General features: G+C 33.1%; 2 long non-coding RNA genes across 2 annotated transcripts; one reads left to right on the top strand and one right to left on the bottom strand.

The window, feature by feature from the left end:
- Positions 1 to 10,691: 10,691 nt before the first annotated feature.
- On the bottom strand, positions 10,692 to 15,605 carry LOC128547175 (uncharacterized). Its single transcript, XR_008366347.1, has 3 exons — positions 15,471 to 15,605; positions 14,001 to 14,135; positions 10,692 to 10,826 (listed from the first exon to the last, which is right to left on the bottom strand). It is a non-coding gene; the product is annotated as an uncharacterized LOC128547175 (long non-coding RNA).
- Positions 15,606 to 19,441: 3,836 nt separating this feature from the next.
- Positions 19,442 to 20,707, top strand: LOC128547122 (uncharacterized). Its single transcript, XR_008366327.1, has 3 exons — positions 19,442 to 19,941; positions 20,336 to 20,439; positions 20,673 to 20,707. It is a non-coding gene; the product is annotated as an uncharacterized LOC128547122 (long non-coding RNA).
- The last annotated feature ends 296 nt before the right edge of the window (positions 20,708 to 21,003 follow it).

Below are 21,003 nucleotides of genomic sequence, written 5' to 3' on the forward strand. Positions count from 1 at the left end.
ATTCATTGTTACCAATTTTCTTTAATGTATACATGTAAAGCAAGATCAGCAATGTAGGTCTTAGTCCCAGTAAGTCAGAAGCAAACCTATTATTAGAATTCAAAGGTTAAACTTGTGTAAAAATTCGCCAAAATTAGCATTTTTAATGATGTTTCTTTATTGTTTAGTATATTTTTGTCACTAGTAAAACTGATCATTATTCATTTTAAGATATCTATAACAAATAATATCATTGTTGAAATAATAATAAAAAATAGGTCTAGGTGAAACATGACATTAAAGGTCAAAGGTCATTTTCATGTAAAAAAATCAAAAAAGAGCATATTTATTTTTTTCTTCGTTAAAAATCAACTTGTCATTTCTTTCATTGAAAATATGTTTTTCTTATTTATAATTGTAAGGCAATGTGAGCAATGCAGATTTAATTTCAAAAACAGTGATGGGTAAAGCTTATGTCAAATGTAAAAGGTCAAATTTGTGTGAAAGATCGCAAAAATAGCATTTTTACAATACTTTTCATTGTTAAAAGGTACTTTCCTCATTAATATATATATTAATATATATATGGGTCTATGTCAACAATGAAGATATCACCAGACATGAGTCTACAGATCAGCCCTGATATTTAAAAATACTAAAATTCATTTTCGGGTAAAAATTGAAAAGTTAGCACTGTTATCTTATTTCTTTGTTAAAAAAATATCTTGTCGTTATAACTTTATGTTCATTTTAATGTTAATCTTTACTTACTTACTTACTGCGTTTCATCTTCTTATGACCGTTTTATATTTTAACATTAGATGCGGCAATGAAATGCACCGTATTCTGCAGATCGCTGGCATCTTCCAACAGCTTGGTCTCAAATGAGATGTCTGTGGGCAAAACTTTCTGGCGTGCTTCTTCCAAATAGGAACAACTCTGCAGGATGTGGAATGGTGTTTGTTCCTCTAATCAGCATTCAGCTTCTTCTAATCAGCTTCTTCATATGTGAATGCTTAGCTTGTGTAGACTGTCATGATTGGGCAGGTCACTGGCACCAGAACAGAAAGAAAATGCCTCTGTACATGTTATACCCTACCCCTGGGTATTCTATATGAACCATGGTCGTGAACGGGAAAATGTACTAACCCGTTTCAATCGCGCATTTCATGCCTAAAGCGCGCAGTTCGGTAAATGTGTACTATGGAAAGTGGTAATTTATCTTCAATTGTGTACCGGTCACATTTCTCTAATACTTCTTATCTTACAAAAACAACGCGTAGTTTATAGTTTTTCAACGTTACACAAAAAACTTGCTTGACCTTCCCTGGTGAAGTTCCGTTCTAGATAGCTAAAACATTCTGAATGGCTGTTGTGAAAATGTATGCCAATCGTCATTTTACTACACGTGTTCGCTAATATGTGAAAATGCAGCATAAATGTGCAAAATAAATAAAATAAACAGAACATATGTAGACAAATGTATAATTTCAAATTAGAAATCATAATTATACAAGATGAATTTCATTCATCATGTGCCTGGTGCCTGATCCTTGCGTGTATCAGTGCTATACACTGGGCACGTTAAAGAACCAGGCTGTCTATTCGCAACGAGCTAGGCTAAGTTAGACGGATAAGCCTGTATCTTATTTCTGATCTCTCTGTCGTGGGGGCTTTGTCTCACTCAGTCCCTCTGGCCAGATCGCTCTGTTTCTGTACTAGTAGAGGATGAATTATGCGCCCTGTGTAGCTGCATTTGAACTATGTAAAGCGCCTTTGAACGCGAAATTTTCCCGTTCATGACCATGGTTCTTATAGAATACCTAGGGGTAAGGTATAACATGTACAGATGCATTTTCTTTCTGTTCTGGTGTCAGTGGGTCAGGTAGTCTCAATTTATGTTCTTCCGGTCTGACGCAAATATGTTCTTCAGTAGAGTCTGAGCTTCTCTGTATGAAGTTGAAGGTTGGGGCTGTATTTGCTTGGTTGCTTCCTTTGCAAGTTTGTCTGCAGCTTCATGCCGGCTATGCCCACATGTGCAGGAATCAATTGAAAATGCTACATTGTTGCTCTCAGACAGGAGATTGATGTTTTTAGCAGCTGTCCCGTTAAGATGTCTGATGGACCTGCTGAGAGAGCCTGAAGAGTTGACTTGGAATCTGTTAGGAAAACAATATTCTGTTCCTTTTCTCCTCGCACATACAGTTGGAGTGTGGCCGATGTGAGGGCTTGCATCTCGGCTCTGAAGTTATAGCATCTCTTGCCGACTGAATAAGAGAGTGTGAGCTGTCTGGGAATTTGATGTAGGCACCACTCCCAGCATTCTGAACTGCTTTTTCCACTGATCCATTGGTATATGCTTGGATCCAAGAGTGTGCTGGATAGCAGTCATTGATCATTTCTAGCGTTAGAGATTGTTGGTGAGCCTGATGCTGTTTTCCCTTTTCTTCTACTCCTGGCACCTCCAATCTGATCTTCGAAGCACAATGTCTAGGAACGTATTGATCGGGTACAAGCGGCTCTGCCTCTGCGTCTAGTGCTTTTGCCTTCCCTTTTTGTAGTTCTTTGACGCTATAGTTGAGACTGTCGTTTCAGTCCTTTCTTGGTTCTGCTCTCAAGTTTTGAGTGGAGTGGATGTGATGGTAGTCTCTTTGCCTTCTCTGCCTGCACAAGGGCTTTGATGCGCCCGTCTTGTCTCTAATGGCTCAAGGATGGCTGTCTTTTCCATTTCTTTTATTGGAGTTGTTTTCATTTCTCAGAGAATCATCCTAAGGCCTGAATTTTGAACCTTGTCCTGTTTATCTTTACTAGTTTAGGAAGCGATTACCAATGAGGTGATGCGTACTCTGCTATTGGCCGAACGGTGTCTGTGCAGGCTTGCCTTAGGATCTTTCCATTGGCTCCCCAACTGGTTCCAGCCATTTTTGTCATTCTGGCGAGTTTCTTGAAGACCCTCACCTTTGACCTTTAATGTCAGGTTTGACTTGACTAATTTTCCATTATCAAAAAAGAATGATATCATCTGTTATATTTACTTTAAAATGACTAATGATCAGTTACTAGTTTTGACAAAGATATCCTAAATCAATAAAGTAAAATCATTGCAAAAATGATATTTTTTAAAAAACTTTTTATATGAAAATTACCTTTGACCTTTAATGTCAGGTTTCACCTTGACCAATTTTTCATTATTATTTCAACAGTGATATTGTCTGTTATAGATATCTTAAAATAAATGATATTCAGTTTTACTAGTGACAAAAATACCCTAAACAATAAAGAAAAATTATTGCACAAATGCTGTTTTTTGCTTATTTTCACACAAATTGGACCCTTGGCCTTTGATAATAGGTTTGATTTTGATTTAAGACCTACATTACTGACCTTGCTTTACATGTATACATTAAAATAAATTGCTAACAGTGAATTATAACAACAAGCTATTTTTTAAACATAGTAATGACTAAGTATGCTACATTTTGCTCTTTTATGCAAAAATGACCCCTTTACCTTTAACACCAGGTTTGACTTTGACTTATTTTCTCTTTCATGACATCGACTGACATATATACAGTAAAATGAGCAACGATCAGTTGCTAACATAGCAAAACAAATACATTTAAACAATAATCATTATTACAAATATGCGATATTATTACAACATTTTACTCACTTTTTTACCTTTGACCTTTGATATTATGGTTGACCTAAAATTGTTTTAAAATTGTATGTGCATACCAGACATTGCCTAACATTGATACATTAAAATGGACTGATATCATTGACTAATATCGACAAGGTATTATCAACAAAAAGAAACGTTATAGAGCTTTTTTTTCATTCCTTTAGTTGAAAATGACTTTTGACCCTTAATATCACATTTGAACATGACTCATTCCAGACTATATTTCATTACTGACATTGTGGGACATATATACATTAAACTAAATCGCGAGTAATTACTGATAATGAAAAAGGTATCTGTTATTTTTCAAACAAGAAGCTATTTATGCATTTTTTTCCACACAAATTTGACCTTTGACCTTTGATATTAGCTTTACCCTTGGCGGGTTTTTTGCAATAATGTTTGTATTTCTGATTTTTGCTGATATATACACATTGCATAGATAAAGATGCCTAACTAATGATGACAAACTAGTTTCTAAGAATAAAAATAAATTTCAAATATGCCAATTTTTGTGATTTTCACATAAATTTGAACTTTGACCTTGAATATCAAGTTTGCTCTTAATTACATTTCGATGAATTTCGAATTGCTGTCATTGTTTGACATATATACATTTACTGGCAATCAAATAGTTACTGTAATTAAACAGTGAAAAAACTGGTAGACGTAAACTTTACCCTACCCCCTAATATTTTTACGAGTGAGATTTACCTCCCCTATCACAAAAATAAGTGAACAAAATATAGATAGGCACGGCTTTTACTCTTAAGAAATGGGTTTTGATGGAGGATATGAAAATATTGTTTCCAAAAATGTATAAACTTCCTTTGACATCAATTGTTGCAATAAAAGTCCGTGAGCTCTCGGACCATTATCACATATCCCTGTGACCGGTAATATGGCGCAGTTCAGACTTTTTGATTCGCTAAAAATATTAAAACGCCTATTTTTTCACCAAAATTCATTATAAAAACAAACAACGTTTGATCTATTATACTGATTTTCAAGCAAATATAATACTGAACATTACTTGTTTTCACGTCTATAATAACACAACCCTTCTCTGCGCTGTATGTTTACATTGCCGGTAATATGTCGTAAAAGGACTTAGCCGTGTGCAATATGTAATATAAGTCATATAAAACAGTTTTTAGCTACTGGCTGGTACAATGTGTATATTGTTAAGTGTTTTAGTAATTCTAGTAGGGATAGTCGTACATCAGTGATCTCAAATGATATTTTTTTTGGAGTAGTCTAAAATAATGCAACATGGTGTCTAAAATTACACAATAAAACAACATGACAATAACATTTTAATATAAGTCCGCATGCTTTATTTTTGCAGAATTAAGAATATCACCAAATTTTAAATTTCTGCCAAAAAACATGGATACTATAAAGTATTAAACGTTCAACGTTCAAATTATTATAATAATTCCAATCTATCCAAACCCATTTGTGCCATATAATACAGTGATATACACGTTTTTGTTGTAGTAGAAAGATATGATCGGTGTCGTTCCAAAGTAAGTGTAAAATGAACACTTGCTTAAAATTTCTATAGCCGAACATTCATGTACGTTGCTGTTATGTACCTCCTTAAATGTGTTTCTATTTAGCAAATTTGCCACAAACGCGTACTTCACATGTATTTTCAATGGCGACGTCATTTGCGCCATATTACCGGCCACGCCATATTACCGACTTTTGTGACAAATATATCTGGACAGTAAACGAACTATAAAGTTTGACATGTGATCTGCTTGGTGTTAATCAAAATCATAAGAGATTATAACGATTTATTTAAAGGTTAACATTTAAACTTTCTTGTCACAGGATGCTTTCTCCTATAACTATGACAGAGCATTTATGTCCGTATCAATTTCGAATGAAAAACATTATCTTTATCACAGACAACTCTTTGGTATCTATTGTGTTTTTCATATAAATTCTTATTATTTCCTTATTACATATTAGAATATTTCGGCTGACTTCCAACTTGAACCCAGTTCAGTTTACTTGGCATACATGCACTCATACAAAGATCACCTGCTTGCTACACAATAGATAACGATTCTTTTGAACGAATCCGGCAACAGTGAAGACTCAAACTATAATATAAACGTCATTTATCAATATACTCACTTGTTCTTTGCCAATTTTTGCATTTGATTTAGTTTTCTCTTGATTCCTTTCAATGGATTCTGACTTTCTGTTCCTAAAATTATAAAGTGTATTTTCTTCCTGAAATTAATATACAACTGACATTACACAAAGATAAATTACAAAGTTTATAGATATGATATTTAATAAGCTCTCTAACATTTTATATATAGACAGAATTTATACGAACTAAGTCACCACCACGACATACCAGACTAATTACCAAACTCCAACGCAGTGATCTCCCTTGCCGCTTCACTCATTGATTTGATCACTGCCAACACAACATTCACGTGACCATTGTTCATCACGTGATGATCGGTTTTGAAATAAACTTATATATTAATATGATATACCAAACTTTTGACAATAACATATCTTGGCCAGCAGGAAAATATTCAAAAGCCACCATCTGTTTCGACTTGGGTCAATGGCAGCATTATAATCATGAACCGTGTCAAAGATTAACGTCGACATACTCGTTTGTTTACTTTCAGTTTCGTTTCAGGATACTTACCGGTCGTGTAAATAAATACATATTTCATTTAAAATCACTTTTTTAGTATGGAACATTCACCTGTGCTAAAAGAAGTGTAAACATTGGGGGAAAATAACTAAATAATTATATAACAAAAAGAAGTCCACTTAGCTGAATTTTAGATAAAAATATAGTGTTAGCAGTGATCAATGAGCGAAGCGGCATGGGAGATCACTGCGTTGGAGTTTGACCAATTACGACAAAGCAAGAACGCGCACATGCCTACCACAGCAAGTCCACTTACTCATAAAGATTAGTTTCAATGCTGCTTTATATATATATCCGAATTGTACTACATATTCGAACTTGTTCAACTTTGCATATATTCTAAAATCTGTTTTCATGTCTCAAAAATCAGCACTGACATTTTAGTTTTTTAACTGATTGGGACCAGAGAAGCTATATTTTCTCTTTCTGAAAATTAATTTGATCTCGAGGATTTACTAAGATATAGGAATTGTTTGCATTTTACATAACAATACAATATAATGATATATAGTTGAACTTGTGTCAGTAATAAGATATATTGGACACTACTAGCGCCTAGTCCATTTTTTTTGAATGGGTACTCGTTCAAATATATCACCATATCATACAAAAATATTATAGAACCTGTAGAGTTCACAACCATTAGTTTTCAAACAATAGGTAAAATGTGCTGTGTAATATACCCGGTTTTCAAGCGTCTCCTGTAGAAACATATGCTAACAACAATTACTACTACAACGACCACAACTCCTCCACCAGTAGACACACCGGCAATCGTCAACAGGTTCGGCTTTTTCGCTTTTATGGCTGTAAGACAATATAGAAAATGGTTTAAGTTTTCAAAATGAATGTATTTATAGGTGCGATTATTGAAATTTATTACGCTGTAATGTATTTAAACAGAGTATATCCTGAAAGTACGTGACAATGACATTTGCAATTATTGCGGATTATAGAAAAAGTTGGGGATCAAAAAAGTCTACCATGCATCCCCACGTCTCCCAGCCCCCCCCCCCCCCCCCCCCAGACTTTCTTTTCATCGGTACCCAATTGTTCGGCTGAACCAACTCTTTCAAAATTAAAAGAATGTTCCTATTAAAAAAACTTTTTTGAATTATAAATGATTTCACTGTTGCCACCGCAACCGTTCAATTTTGAAAAGGACAACCATATAGATGATAATCAGTCATATCTTGGTCAGTTTTGGAGATAAAACAATAAAAATGGTATCAAAATGGAGCTAAGGCATTGGCCTTAAAATTAAAGCATTTTTGTGGTAATTAACTAATTTGCATATTCATGAATATTAATGAGAATGTTACAAAATGCCAACTTTTTATTAGAATATATTTTCTGAGTTTTAAATCAATTTAAATGTACCAAACAGTTTTGATCTGTTCTGAAAGTCTCTCAGTGTTTTTTATATATAGTATTTTGTAACACTGATGGTAATTGTTTACTCCAAAATAGATATGTTTAGCTAATTTGCATAAAATTAACCACTACCACAACCAACATCTCAGGAAACAAAATATCACTAAAATTTTATAAAATGATGTAATTAATTGTTATCAATAAAATGACAATTATATTAGCTATATTGTTTGAAAATGTAGTTTTAACACCTTTCCGAAGGAGGAATCAGTTTGTAACATACTTTAGAAATGTTACGTTACCATTTCAATAACCTTGTTTTATTACATCATTTCTTTAGAGAATATAGATCAGTCAGATTTGATCTGCTCTTAATGTCCATCAGTGTTTTCTAGAATAGTATTTTGTTACTCTGAAGGTAAATAATTTTTGTACATTAGGTATTTTAGCAAATTTGCATAGAATTAATCTACGCAAAATCAGACATCTCTGGAAACAAGATATAACTAAAACTGAACAACATGATGAAATATACTGCGATCAATAAACTTGTTTTATTTGAGCTTTACAATTTGGGACTGCCTTTCATGTAAATTGTGTTTTAATATATTTTTCATATCTTGATTTGATATCATTAAAACAGTTTTATCAACCTGGTAAAAGTTTTAAATCTAAAGTGTTAGATGTAAATACCTGCCTATTTTCATTTATTTGTTAGTTTTGGTTTAGCACTGCTTTGCAACAAAAATTCAGTTACAAATGTATGTAATGTTGAGTAGTTTACCTAACAAGTGTCTCTGTATTCTGTACCGAAACTATTCAGTTCTCTACAGGCAAGTACTAAATTCTCTATATTATGGAGGTGTAAGTCTATTGACTTCAGACACAATATCTTTGAATTGTTATGGAAAGCAAAGGTCTCATACATCATACAGATATCTTACTCAAGACCCTATGATTCGTCCTATCGAGCTAGGGTTTGTTTTGTATAATTATGTTCTTATAATGCTACTATTTCTTAATTTTAAAAAATCGTTTTATAAAACTTGATTTGTACACACAGGAAGACTGCACATATATGCTGTATAATCATAACATTATGAACACACAGATGGATATTATTGTACGTTTTATTGAAATTCCATCTAGAATTGTAGTTACATGGGTAGTGCAATATATGTTTTAGGCAATTTCTGAAATTATAACAGAAGAAATTCTTCTTAAAACTTACCCCTAATAGTTTTTATAAATCAGTACCTAACAATTTTTGCTTCAATTTCTTCTTAAATACTTTTTAAAAGAAGAAATGGTATTGCTAACGTATTTTAAAGTGTGTTTAGGAAAAACAATTACACTGTCTAACAAGTAAAGAAGCATATTGTATTATCATAGTACAAAAAGTAAAATTAATTAATATGTTTCTGGAATATTTTGAGGATAATTGATGCAATATAACAAGGTGGTTAAAATGGTAACTAACAAGTGTAATGTATGTTACATTTTTATTCTTCCTTCTATAAAGTGTTGAATCTATGTCTGCGAACATTATAGACCACATAAAAATTTTTATTCACCGATAACAATTAATTAATATATCATTTTGTTCAGTTTTAGTTGTCTCAGAATTGTATATTAGTTGTTTGTGATACTGGTTCATTGTATGCAAATTACATGAGCACATCCAGTATTGAGATAAGAGTAACAAAATAATATATTAAAAAACACCGAGGGGCTTAAATGCCAGATCAAATATGTATTGAACATTTAAATTGATTTAAAACTTAGAAAATGTTAATTTTTAACAAAATTTGTCATTTTGTAACATTCTCATTAATATTCATGAATATGCAAATTAGTTAATTAACATTAAAATGCTGCTGTTGAAAGGCGGCCAATGTCTAAGCTCCATTTTGCCACCATTTCAATTGTTTTATCACCAAAACTGACCAAGATATGACTGATTATCATCTAAATGGTTGCCCTTTTCTAAAATGAACGCTTGCGTTGGAAACAGTGCAATCATATATAATTCAAAAGAGCTTTTTCATGGGAACATTTTTTTTTTAATTTTGAAAGAGTTGGTCGTGCCAGACAATTTGGTACCTATGAAAAAAGTAGGAAGGTGTATGGTGCACGGTAGAACTTATTAGCCCCCGTACTAAAAATTGTTACAAATGTACCTGCAATTTTATTTTCTGATCTTTTGGAAATTCTGTTTTAAACATTTTAAGCGGCATGCCTCCAGATCGTTTGACAACATTTTTTTTTATTGTTTTAGATATCTTGAAGTAAATGCTATATTTCTTAGAAAGGCTTTAAAACTTAATTACTGACAAACTTTATGTTACGGAAACACATGAGAATTTGCTGTTTTTACTACTTTTTACGAGCTTTTACTCCAGGTAAACTGTCTCGATTATAAATATCTATATTTTGAAGTCATTATTCACTACTTCAGCTATATCGCTATTGGTTACGACGACGGGAAAAGGTCCGGGGTTCGATTCCCGACGTGGTCATCTTTTTTTCTTGATTTGGAATTTTTAAAATATTTTAGAAACAAAAATTCATATTCTAATGTTCATAATATGACCAAACTTCAATTTGAAAGAAAGATTATTTTTAGCGCAAATCTGGATGTATGCTGCTTTAATGATTAAGTATTGTTTTTTCTCCTATGTGCAAAATGAAATCTGTATAGAGATCTGTTGAGTGGTGTAAATCTGCAATAATAATCAAGACAACACGAAATTACGTGCATCAAACAGTGAAAGTATCTCGTTGTACAACAATTACTTAGTAGTTCTTCATAGTTCTTTTTGTAGTCTGAAATCTGACATATATCATATTTAGACAATGTTTCTGAAAAACATGAAGTTGACTATGTATCTGTATAAAATGTTACCACTTGCAATTATTTAAAACAGTATATTATATAATCATTAAAGTACTTACCTACTGGTATATTACAGTGAACGCCCATGTAACCGGTCACACATGTTCCTGGACATATTCCGTCGTCTTTTGAACAGGTTCCGTTCCCATCACAAAAACATTTATCTTTACAGTTTGAACCAAACGCACCATCTGGGCAAACTGCACAAAAAAACAACCCTTTTTGTGTCATTATAGTGATAAATTATCACCAGTTTCCTCTTTAAAGAAAAATTTACAGCAACTTTGTTTCAGTCAAATCAGAAAAAAATGCAGATTAATATTGTACGCTGGCGAAAAATAAATAATAAAAAGACAAAAAAGGGACAAGAGAAAGATAACTCTTGAAATTTATTTCAACCATATTACTAAAATATACTTTTCCTGAGAGCAAATCATATTAGGCCACACCAAATTAATTTCTTGGTCATCGAAACTTTCCCCAAAATGATAGGAGCGAGCGAGCGAAATAAATTTTTTTTTTATTATTTCACCTTTTTTTGGAGCGGGAGAGGAACGATTTGAAGAAAAATAAATGAAATAAAACTTGTCACAAGAATCAACAAGCTCTGCCAAAACATACCAAAAAGGCTTGAAAATATATACAAGAACCCAACATCCTTAAATATTGGAAGTATAATGATACTTCCTCAAAATTACAGGGCAGCCACTCAACACTTCTATCTGTATGTTTGTCGGGACATGCTATATTGTAATATTTACAAGCAATGAGAGATGTACAAAAGCTGAAGTGACAGCAGGAGGATACAAGAAAATCTGATAATTTAACCATACATCTAGCGAATAGAGTCCCGGGTTCTTTATTATGCCTTGTGTATAGAACTAATGTGTTGGCTAAGTTTGTGTCCTAGGCAAACCAGTGTCCTAGCCACATTAACATAGTGTTTCTCCTGGGGCTTTTATCGCACTACGTAAGAATAAGGAATATGTTACTCTCGTAGAACAGAAAGCATTATATATATGGAAAACACTGCAATCACCTTACAAGTACATTAGATACCCATGATCTATCTATTATAGTGTCTGTTAACTTTTAATACAATTTCGCCAGATGCCAGAAAACCCATCACCCACTGATGGCCCTTAATCACTTGTAAATTCAATGAATTTTGCAGTTTCTGTTGTTCTTTGTGTTAACATTTAACGTTGACAGATAAGGAAGACATACTTTTGATTCTGCAGGTCATAACAATAAATGTATTACCACGTTCATTTTTTTTTGATAAATATATCTTTTGAAACCTATATAACAAATCAGAAAAAAAATATCATCAGTATCATAATATTCTTGTATTTCAACTATACTTGAAAATAATAAAAAGTTAGCCTTTAATGCATGTTTTCTTGGATGGAGAGTTTGTAAGCTCTTTACTAGTAGGATTATTTTTCCCTAATTAAGTTCGATGTGCGTACCCCTTTTCCGCCGAAAAATTCTTTTTACATAGCTGATAGAAGCAATACTAGTATACCATTCCTAAAAATCAAAGTTATGTCAACAATACTTTATTTCTTACAAGTTATGAGGGTAAAAAGCAGAGCAAACAAAATATTTTATGTCTCCGGCTTTACATAACTTTTGGAATAGGTGGATGTGCGGATGTCAAATGCTTGAACCCTTAATAAACTCAAAAGCATGTATTTTACAAATGTCAAATTGTTTTATACAAACACATGTATGAAGTTACATTGCCCTTACTATATTTGTCCTAAAATGCACAAACATACTAGACAACAGACTTGTTCAATTTCAATGTTTTTACCCATGCTCGGTCTCAAGGTGGTTTATGCACATCAAGGATTCATGGACTGAGGGAAGGTATTAAAGAGAACTTAATTTTTTCCATCTGTACAAAAAGTTAAAATTTACTCGAATCCAATTTAATTTTGATAGCAATGTGATCAAAATTTTAGAATGGACAAATCATGTTAGGATATTAAGAAACTGTATTTGATAGGAGTCTTCTGTACGCCTAAGAGAATAAGCAAAATTGGCAGTTTATAAACAATACTTACTGCCTTCTAAGCTTGCTGAAGAGTAATCACAAAAAGTTTCTGATGATAGAATCTTATGTGTATTTAAAGCCAAACTTTATTCTGATCACCAGTTATTATTTGATGACACTGTTTTAAATAATAAGATGTTGTTTCATCTTGAGAAGAAAATAACTCCAGAAAACTCTTCCTAATAACCTTTCCCAGATTCCCAGATTTATTTACAAAATCTAACTGCAATATCGACTGTCCATTTTGCATTCTGTTGCAATTATGGAGACAAATACAGAGGTTAAAACATGTTCTCTTGGTGTTTTAATGGACAATTATGATTAAAAGTGTTAAATTTTATGAATCTCTGTCGCTGTACAGTGGAAACAAAAACAATGAATAAAAAAATGGAGAGGGAAATCCGTTGACCAAGTAATCAATTTGGTGTGGCCTTATGGTATTGGACCCCTAATAGTAATGTTTAAAAAATGGTATTTGCTTGGTATCTTCTTTAAGTTGACCATGTTTAGCACTGTGTTGCAAATTTTAAACAACTTTTACCGTGCCGTGTTTTGTAAATTTTGTATAATTTATGGTATTTCTTCAAGCTCAAGTAGAGACAAATTTCAATGTGATGGCCAAAAACGTTTGCAGAAAATTCATTACAGCATTAATTATGATAAAAGAAACATCAAAATATTGTTAAACAATTATAAAACACAAAATAAAACTGTAAATATCATTTCTGTAGGGTGCCTCAAGTAAACAGATTTAGTTAGACAGAATTCTTACTCCAACTTTGAAAAATCAAGGTCGAATCCTGTGGGTCTGTTTTGAATTTTGCCCACTTTATTCAAAAATAACCTTGGGGCAGAAGTAAAATCTACCTGTATTTCTTCCACAGTATGTAATCTAAAGAATGAAAGCAAAACAGAGAGCTTTTACCGCATGTAACTCAGTATTTTTAAAGATGTCTAACTCTACCCCGCCTGATTCAGAGGTAAATTCACTTTGAACAGCAAGAAATCGCTTATAATAGAACAATTTCCACTTTTGTACAAAACATCCATAATAAGTCTTGAAAGAAGTAAAAACTTTCAGGCAAATAGGAAAATGTGGAAAAAACATTTTGGTCCTAGTGGGGCTTGAACCTACGCCCCCCTGAAAATTGCAGTCAAAGTAGGTTTATGGTAGGAATTGAATACTCTTCAAAAAGGAGGTACTCTATTACGGGTCCAATACCTTAATTGCGTTGTATAAAAGATAAGGCCTGGCAATCCTCTTTTTTTCACAATGTAAATTCCTATCGTCATATATCGTTCTTAGTTCTACCTTTATTACAATGAGTTCCAAAGTAACCCTTCCTGCAGTTATCTGGACATATGCCATAATCAATGGTGCAAGTTGTGTTGCCAGCACAGTAGCATTTCTCACGACAATTTTCACCGAAAGCATCAACTTTACATTCTGTAAAACCAAACTTTAGTGTTTATATTAAAAGTCAAATTAAATCAGACTCAAAGCAAAAGTTGTTCGAATAGTCTTCGAGATTTGTGCTTTTAGTATAATCTTTGCAAAATGACATATCATTCCATTTTATCCGTATTCGGTGTAGGTTAAAATATTTTCTTCTTTGTAATGTTGTATTTTTAGTATACCATCATACAAGCTTAATGTAGAAAACCCTTTGAATTTTAATTCACTGTAAAATAAGTGCTGTCACCAAGCAATGTTAAAAGATTTTTTATAGTAATCACTTTATCATTATATCAATTACTATAAAAATGATTAAACGTAGTACGGTGCCGTTGAAACAATGTCACGAACAGCAATGCCTGATAAAATATTTTAATGTACTTTTAAATCAACCCGATATCTCATTATATGTTTTTGTGCGATATTGTTTCTTCTTGTACATGTGTAACCTTAAATTTCTGAATTTCTTGCATTTCCTGTAATTCACACGGAACCATTTGGTGGAAACAATTTTTAGGGAAAATGTTTAATAGATAATATCCAAAGAGTGATTTGTAGTTGACAAAATCATAGTTGGACTTAATTGGTGACTATGAGCTGCATAGATATTCTGCTTTGATTGTTTTAAAATATGCAATATATTTATCTGAAATGTCGTCAAACATTTTGAAAATATTTGTAGAAGAAACACAGTGTGGCATAACAATTTTGATGACATGATGCAATATACATGATGAATTTGCTTTGCCCCAGTTACCAATACGTTCAGATTTACTGATTGGATCTGATTTTTCAGATGTCCAACCGATATATCTGTAACAGGTACAACTTATGTGATTGTGATGTTTTAAGGCAAAAGCTAAATTCAAAGAAAAAATGACACTATACTTTCAACTTATGTTCAACTCTTGGAGTCGACATTACTGGAATGGTTCATACAAAACAAAGTAAAATGAAAAGGTAAGAGCGGATAATATGGACTTATTTATCACACCAAATGCAACTGGTGCCTCACATGGATAAGCAAGCTGAGTCATTAAGAGATTTTACACGAGACAGAGTAAATATAATAATTTCATGGTAAGCTAAACGCTAACATTAGTGACCAATTACCCGACAGTATTTAAAGGGCGCAACGTAGCAAGTGCTTGCAAAACTTTATGACATATAAATAGAAATATATTTATAAAATGATGTAACCTATCAACCTGAGTGTATCTAGACAACTAAATGCAAAATTAGAATTAAAAAGATTTTATTTTTGCCTAAACAGAGTTGCTTTATAGTTCATTTCCTTAAATTCTCAAACATAATATGTGTAGGTACTTGAGTCACACGCTGTTCCAATCCATCCTATTTTACAAACAGGTGTTGAGCACTGGCCGGTTAATCTGTCACATATTCTGTTGTCAGCGCAGTGACATTGTTTAGAACATTCCTCTCCAAATGTCCCAATCATACAATCTACAGAAAAGGTAAATACAGACATTTATTAACGGTCAAATTTTAAAATTAAACTTCGCTCCGATACAAACGATGTTATTATATTATGCTTTAGTTATGATATAATTCATGTTTTAATGTTTTTACCTTTGGTTTCATGTATATAAAATGTTTCTATCTATGTAGGTAATATATTATACCAAATTGATTACATCTTTACTACTCCTTCCTGCCATGTATTATTACAACTGTTCATGTGACATTTAAAGTTACAATCAAAATGTAGTACCTACACTACAATAAAATACTGATAGGTGATACTTCATTGTTGATTTTTTTTTGCCAGTAAAACAGCTGAAGCAGAATCGTGCCCGAAACATTTGTATTTTTGCGAACACAGATCAGCATTTCTTTTATTGAAATCAACAAAACTTCTATAAAATTCAAATAAGTGAAATATTTTTTGGTTATCAGAAGGACTTAAGAAATCAATTACTAGTCTTTATTTATAGGTAAATATATAAAAATTACCAACAGCACTACTTCTCTTTGCAATAGCGGTTACTACGCAAGTTGTACATTAATAGAATTATGTATATATTAGATGAAAAAATAATGCACTGATGTTATTGTCTCAAAATGCATTCTACATGACATATGTTTTTTTTTCAAAATACTGCAGTAAAAACAATATGCGATTATAATATTTTCTTTTTAATACAAACCTCCTTCAAATACTTCAACCTCACATATCGTCAGTGTGCCAGACCTTTGTATTGTAAGATATCTTGCTAGGACATTCGACAAGAAAATATCAAACACACTTGTGTTTGTTGTTGTCCTGTTGCTATCATCATAATATATCTGATTTGTCTGTTCTGTAGAGTTTCTCAAGAAAAGAAGGAATCCTTGTAACTGTCCAAACTTGTCTTCTATAAATAAAAGTTATAAATATTTAAATAAATGAATTACCGTCGTGTTGAAAATATAATACATATAAATGACTGGTCATGAAAAAAGTGAACGATAAGTATACCAAAATGGGATTTGAAAAAAAGTTGGATTGCAAAGGATGTTTGTGGTAGAAGGTGGGGTGTTTTAGAGTGATTTTTGTCCGGGAAAAGAAGAAAAAATGACTGAAAAAAGACCCCCCCCCCCCTTTTAAAAAAGGGGGGTGTTTTAGGGAAAGGAAAAGGTCTTTTTGCTGAAAAAAAAAATTTTTAAAAAAAGGCTGCAGAAATGCATTTGGGAAACAAACATAAAGCTTGCATGTTCTGACGACTAACGTAGTTTTTTTGAACTATGATGCAGCAGAGTCAAGACAAGTCCTCCACAAAAATACAATGAACCCATGTGTCAAAAGCGGGTTAGTGAACATAAATTTTTTGCTCCCAATGAAATTTTTTTTGGAAAGGCGGTGCCCCACTGTTTTAAAAAGGGGGAAAAAAAATGGCATGCCGAGGGATGTTTGAGACAAAATTTAAAATTTATATAACATTTTGCACTTTACAAAGGTGTAAAGGGATGGCATCTTACCATAGATAAAAAAGATGGAAAATAGCCCCGGGGGAAATTAAAACACAATTCGAATTTTTTTAAGTACGTACGGAGCAAAGGCGTGTCCGCCCAAAAACAAAAGGGTTCGTTTAACGAAGCAAATATTAGTAGACTACCCTTGGGAATTTTTGGGTAAAACTTGGAGGGAATTTTTCCCCACCCCTAAAACAAGAACAGGACAAGTTGAATTTGGACTTCTCAAACATACCAACTAAAATATTTGTTTAAAGAGAGTGCGCTTTAAACGTGATTTTCTGACTGCAAAGAATGTCTGTACTAAAAGTACAGGACATAACAAAAAAAAAGGGACAGATTTGGGATATGAATTTTTCCCCCCCAACCCGGGGGGAAGAAAAGTTTTGAAAATACATGAGAAACTTACCATTCGGATATAGAACTCGAGTGGTGTGAGCAAAATTTGGACCCCAAATTTCGGATTAAAACTTGTAACATCGGGACGAACCCAAAATGATGGGGGAGCAAAAAGGGGTCACTAAACTTTTTAAATTTTTTAAATTAGCCCACCACTTGAAAGGGAAATTGGAGAAAAAATAAATTTTTTTTTACTAAAAAATTTAACAAAGAAACATGTAAACATTTTCATTAAATAAATTCTCATACTGTTCTTCAAAAATTTTTTTTGTTTTTTTATTTCAATAAAACGGGTTAGATCTGAGCAATAAAACCGGGAAATTTTCCCTGTTAAAGTTCTCAAAATAACGGCAGCGGTCCCCTTTGGGATGAAACAACTGTGTACTGAAAAAACAGTGAATCTTCCTTTCCTCAATATCATTATTTTTAAAAACTTTTAAATTTCAGATAGAAAATTTTTGTATCTGTTTTTGTAACACCCCAATGCAAACCCCCAAACGCTTCTTTATGTTTTACAAGAAAAACCCTAGATTTTACAAGATTTTCCACACGTGAAACTTTTTTGCCCAAAACAGCCCATTCAATGAATGTACACTTCAAAGCCCTATCAAGTGCAGCAAAATCTTTTATTTGAAAAAGGACCAAAAGGAAAAAAACGTACTTGTAAAAACTTTTCAGTCGATAAAACAACTATTTTCTGTAAAATCATTTTTTTTTCTGCCCAAAAAACGGGTTTTTATTCTGATCTAAAGCGTTGTGCACATTTATGAAGCAAAACAGCTTATAGCAAAAAAGCACCGGGTTTAAACATTCTGTAAAATACAAAAGTCCCTTTGTTGATAAAATGTTTTACAAGACCTTTTGCACCATAAAAAACATAAAACCCAAAAAGGCTGCGGGAAAAAACTAAGACGTTTTTTGATCAAATTTACAGCGTACACATACTGCCCTGCCCTGGCAGTCACAACTGCATTGAAAAAAAAAAAAAGTAAAAAAAATCTTCTCTGAGGTTTTTTTGCTTTATGGAAAAAATTTTAAAAGGGCTTGGGAAATATCCCAAAAGGGAAAAGGGGATGTATTTTGGGGGTAGCAATACCACAAAATTTTAAAAATTTGGGACTTTGCTTAGAAATAAACACTTTAAATTTTTACTTTTTTTTGCAAAAGTCATTTGAGCAAATGATGCAATTTTTGGGCAAACTTTGAAGCTTCTATTTTGCAAACGCGTGGGAGTTTAAAAAATTTTCTCTTTTAGGACAAAAAAAGCCCCCGTTCACTACGAAAAAAAAAGCATGAAAAACCCTTTTGGGGGGCTGGGAAAAACTGGGTTTTTATGTATTTTTTTTCCCTTTAAAAAATTTTTCTAATTTTTGCGAAAAAACCCCGCGAAAATTTAAATGGGTTTTGGGAAAAGAAATCTTATTTACTTTTCAAAGAAAAATTTATGGGTTTTTGGTCCATTCGGCCCCGCTAAAACCCCTTTTTTTGTTTCGGGTGTTAATTTGTCAAAAATTTTCACAAATCCCGGGAAAAAAATATTTTTAGCCCCAGAAATGACAGACCGTTTTTAAACCCGGGGGCCATTTGCAAAGTTGCAACTTTCAACCGTCGTAGTTTTCTAATGCATGGATTTAAAAAATATCTGCTTTAGAATCAGAAAGCCAGTTACCCAGCCTAATAAATGCATGCAAAGATTTTGTTCCAAATCATTTTGTCTGGCAGATTTTTAACTCTGAAAAAAGTGACGGAATTCATCCAAATAGGCGTGAAAATGAGTGATTTTCAGACGTGAATATCTTATTCAATCCTCGATGTAAATTCGTGTTCTTGGTCTCATTCTATAGCTAAACCCTTTCTTGTTTTATGATAATTGTGTCATAATTTACAATCTTAGGGAAGACTTAATTTCTAGCTCAGAATGACACACCACGGTAAACAACAAAATGGCCGCTCCGTGACAACAAAGGTACATGTTTGGGCGATAATTCTGCAAAAAGTAAACAAGATACGCAACTGACAATTTGATACCACAAAGACAAATGTCTCCGCTTTACAATGAGACCATTTTCAGCTTTCTGCGATCAGAATTGACTTCAAAACATCGATTTGAAATTGCCCTGTCGTTCACCATCTCCGAACTTTTTCTGGAAACCCAAGTCTAAAATTAGACCGTATTTTCCGAAATCTGGGCGGTGACCTGGGTCACGTGGGGTCAAACTTGAGGTCAAACTAGGTTCAGCAAGGAGCGGGAGTAATGGCTTTGCGCGCGAACGTATTTCTGTGGAATAAAATCGTTTTCTTGTGCTTGCAGATGGAGGGAGCTGAAAAATCTTTATGACAAATTACATCTCAGAATGTCTGCCGTCGAAAACTACCAAGGATGGACTGGGATGGCAATTACAGGAGACAAAATCTGCATGCAAAGGTAGGTCGGTTTTCTCTTCGAGCTGTATCGAAATTAAAAATGGCGACCAGCCAAAGCCGAATAAATTGATAGCGTCTGAAATACGTTATGGCATGCCACAAGGTGGAATCTCTAGACCCTGTGTTCAATGTTTTGTGGTCTAGAAGAATAAATAAGCATTTTGACGGACTGAATTAGGAATAATTTCAGCTTTTTAGAGGCACTGAATGCATGTTTCGGCTATCACTGTTGATTGTCATATGAACTAGCCAAGCTTTTTGAGATGCTCAGTTATACATTTCTAGACCAAATTTTGTCTCATAATTATTGTGTAGAAATGCATAGGCTACTTTGCAGAATGCATTATCAAGAAGTACTGATTTTCTAATGCTTTGCTTATTGTTTTTTTTTTCAGAGAACTGTATTGATTTGAACATCCCAAGATGTCTCAAGTTTTACAAGTATATGGAAGTGGTGTGTGACAGATTTTCCACAGCAAAGTTATTGAGACAAAATGAGGTAGGCATTTCACAAATACTCAGCAGATGGATTAAAATTTCAACAAGTACAGTGTCATTCCAGCTTTATGCTTGATACTTGAACATTTTTTGTCATAAATTCTGTAAAGCTAAAAAAAACTAGACCAATTTTTGTATCATTCATTGTGAGTAAAAATGCATAGACACGTGGGCACAATAAAGTGTCAAGAACCACTGATTTTCTGATGTTTTGCTTATTGTTTTCTTTTTCAGAGCACTGTAATGATTTGCACAGACCAAGATGTCTCTGTTTTACTTCAAACTGAAGTGAAAGGGTGACGGTTTTATAAGATATAACCGTATTTGAGAGCTGCAGACCTAAACATTCAAAAATATTTTCAAAAAAGTTTCGTGTAATAAATGTTGTTTCTACGGAAGCGTGAAGGGGCCATCACACGCTAATACGTTTTAGTACGTTAAGGCTGCGGAAAGGATATTTCTGTTTTGTGTAGTTATCGTATATTCTAAATCATTATCTTACAACACATGCGCGATTATGCAAGGCCGCCATGCCGGCTTCTATATTCAAGCTGTTAGGCCGCCA

This window comes from Mercenaria mercenaria, chromosome 12 (assembly GCF_021730395.1).
Source record: "Mercenaria mercenaria strain notata chromosome 12, MADL_Memer_1, whole genome shotgun sequence".
NCBI classification, from domain to species: domain Eukaryota; kingdom Metazoa; phylum Mollusca; class Bivalvia; order Venerida; family Veneridae; genus Mercenaria; species Mercenaria mercenaria.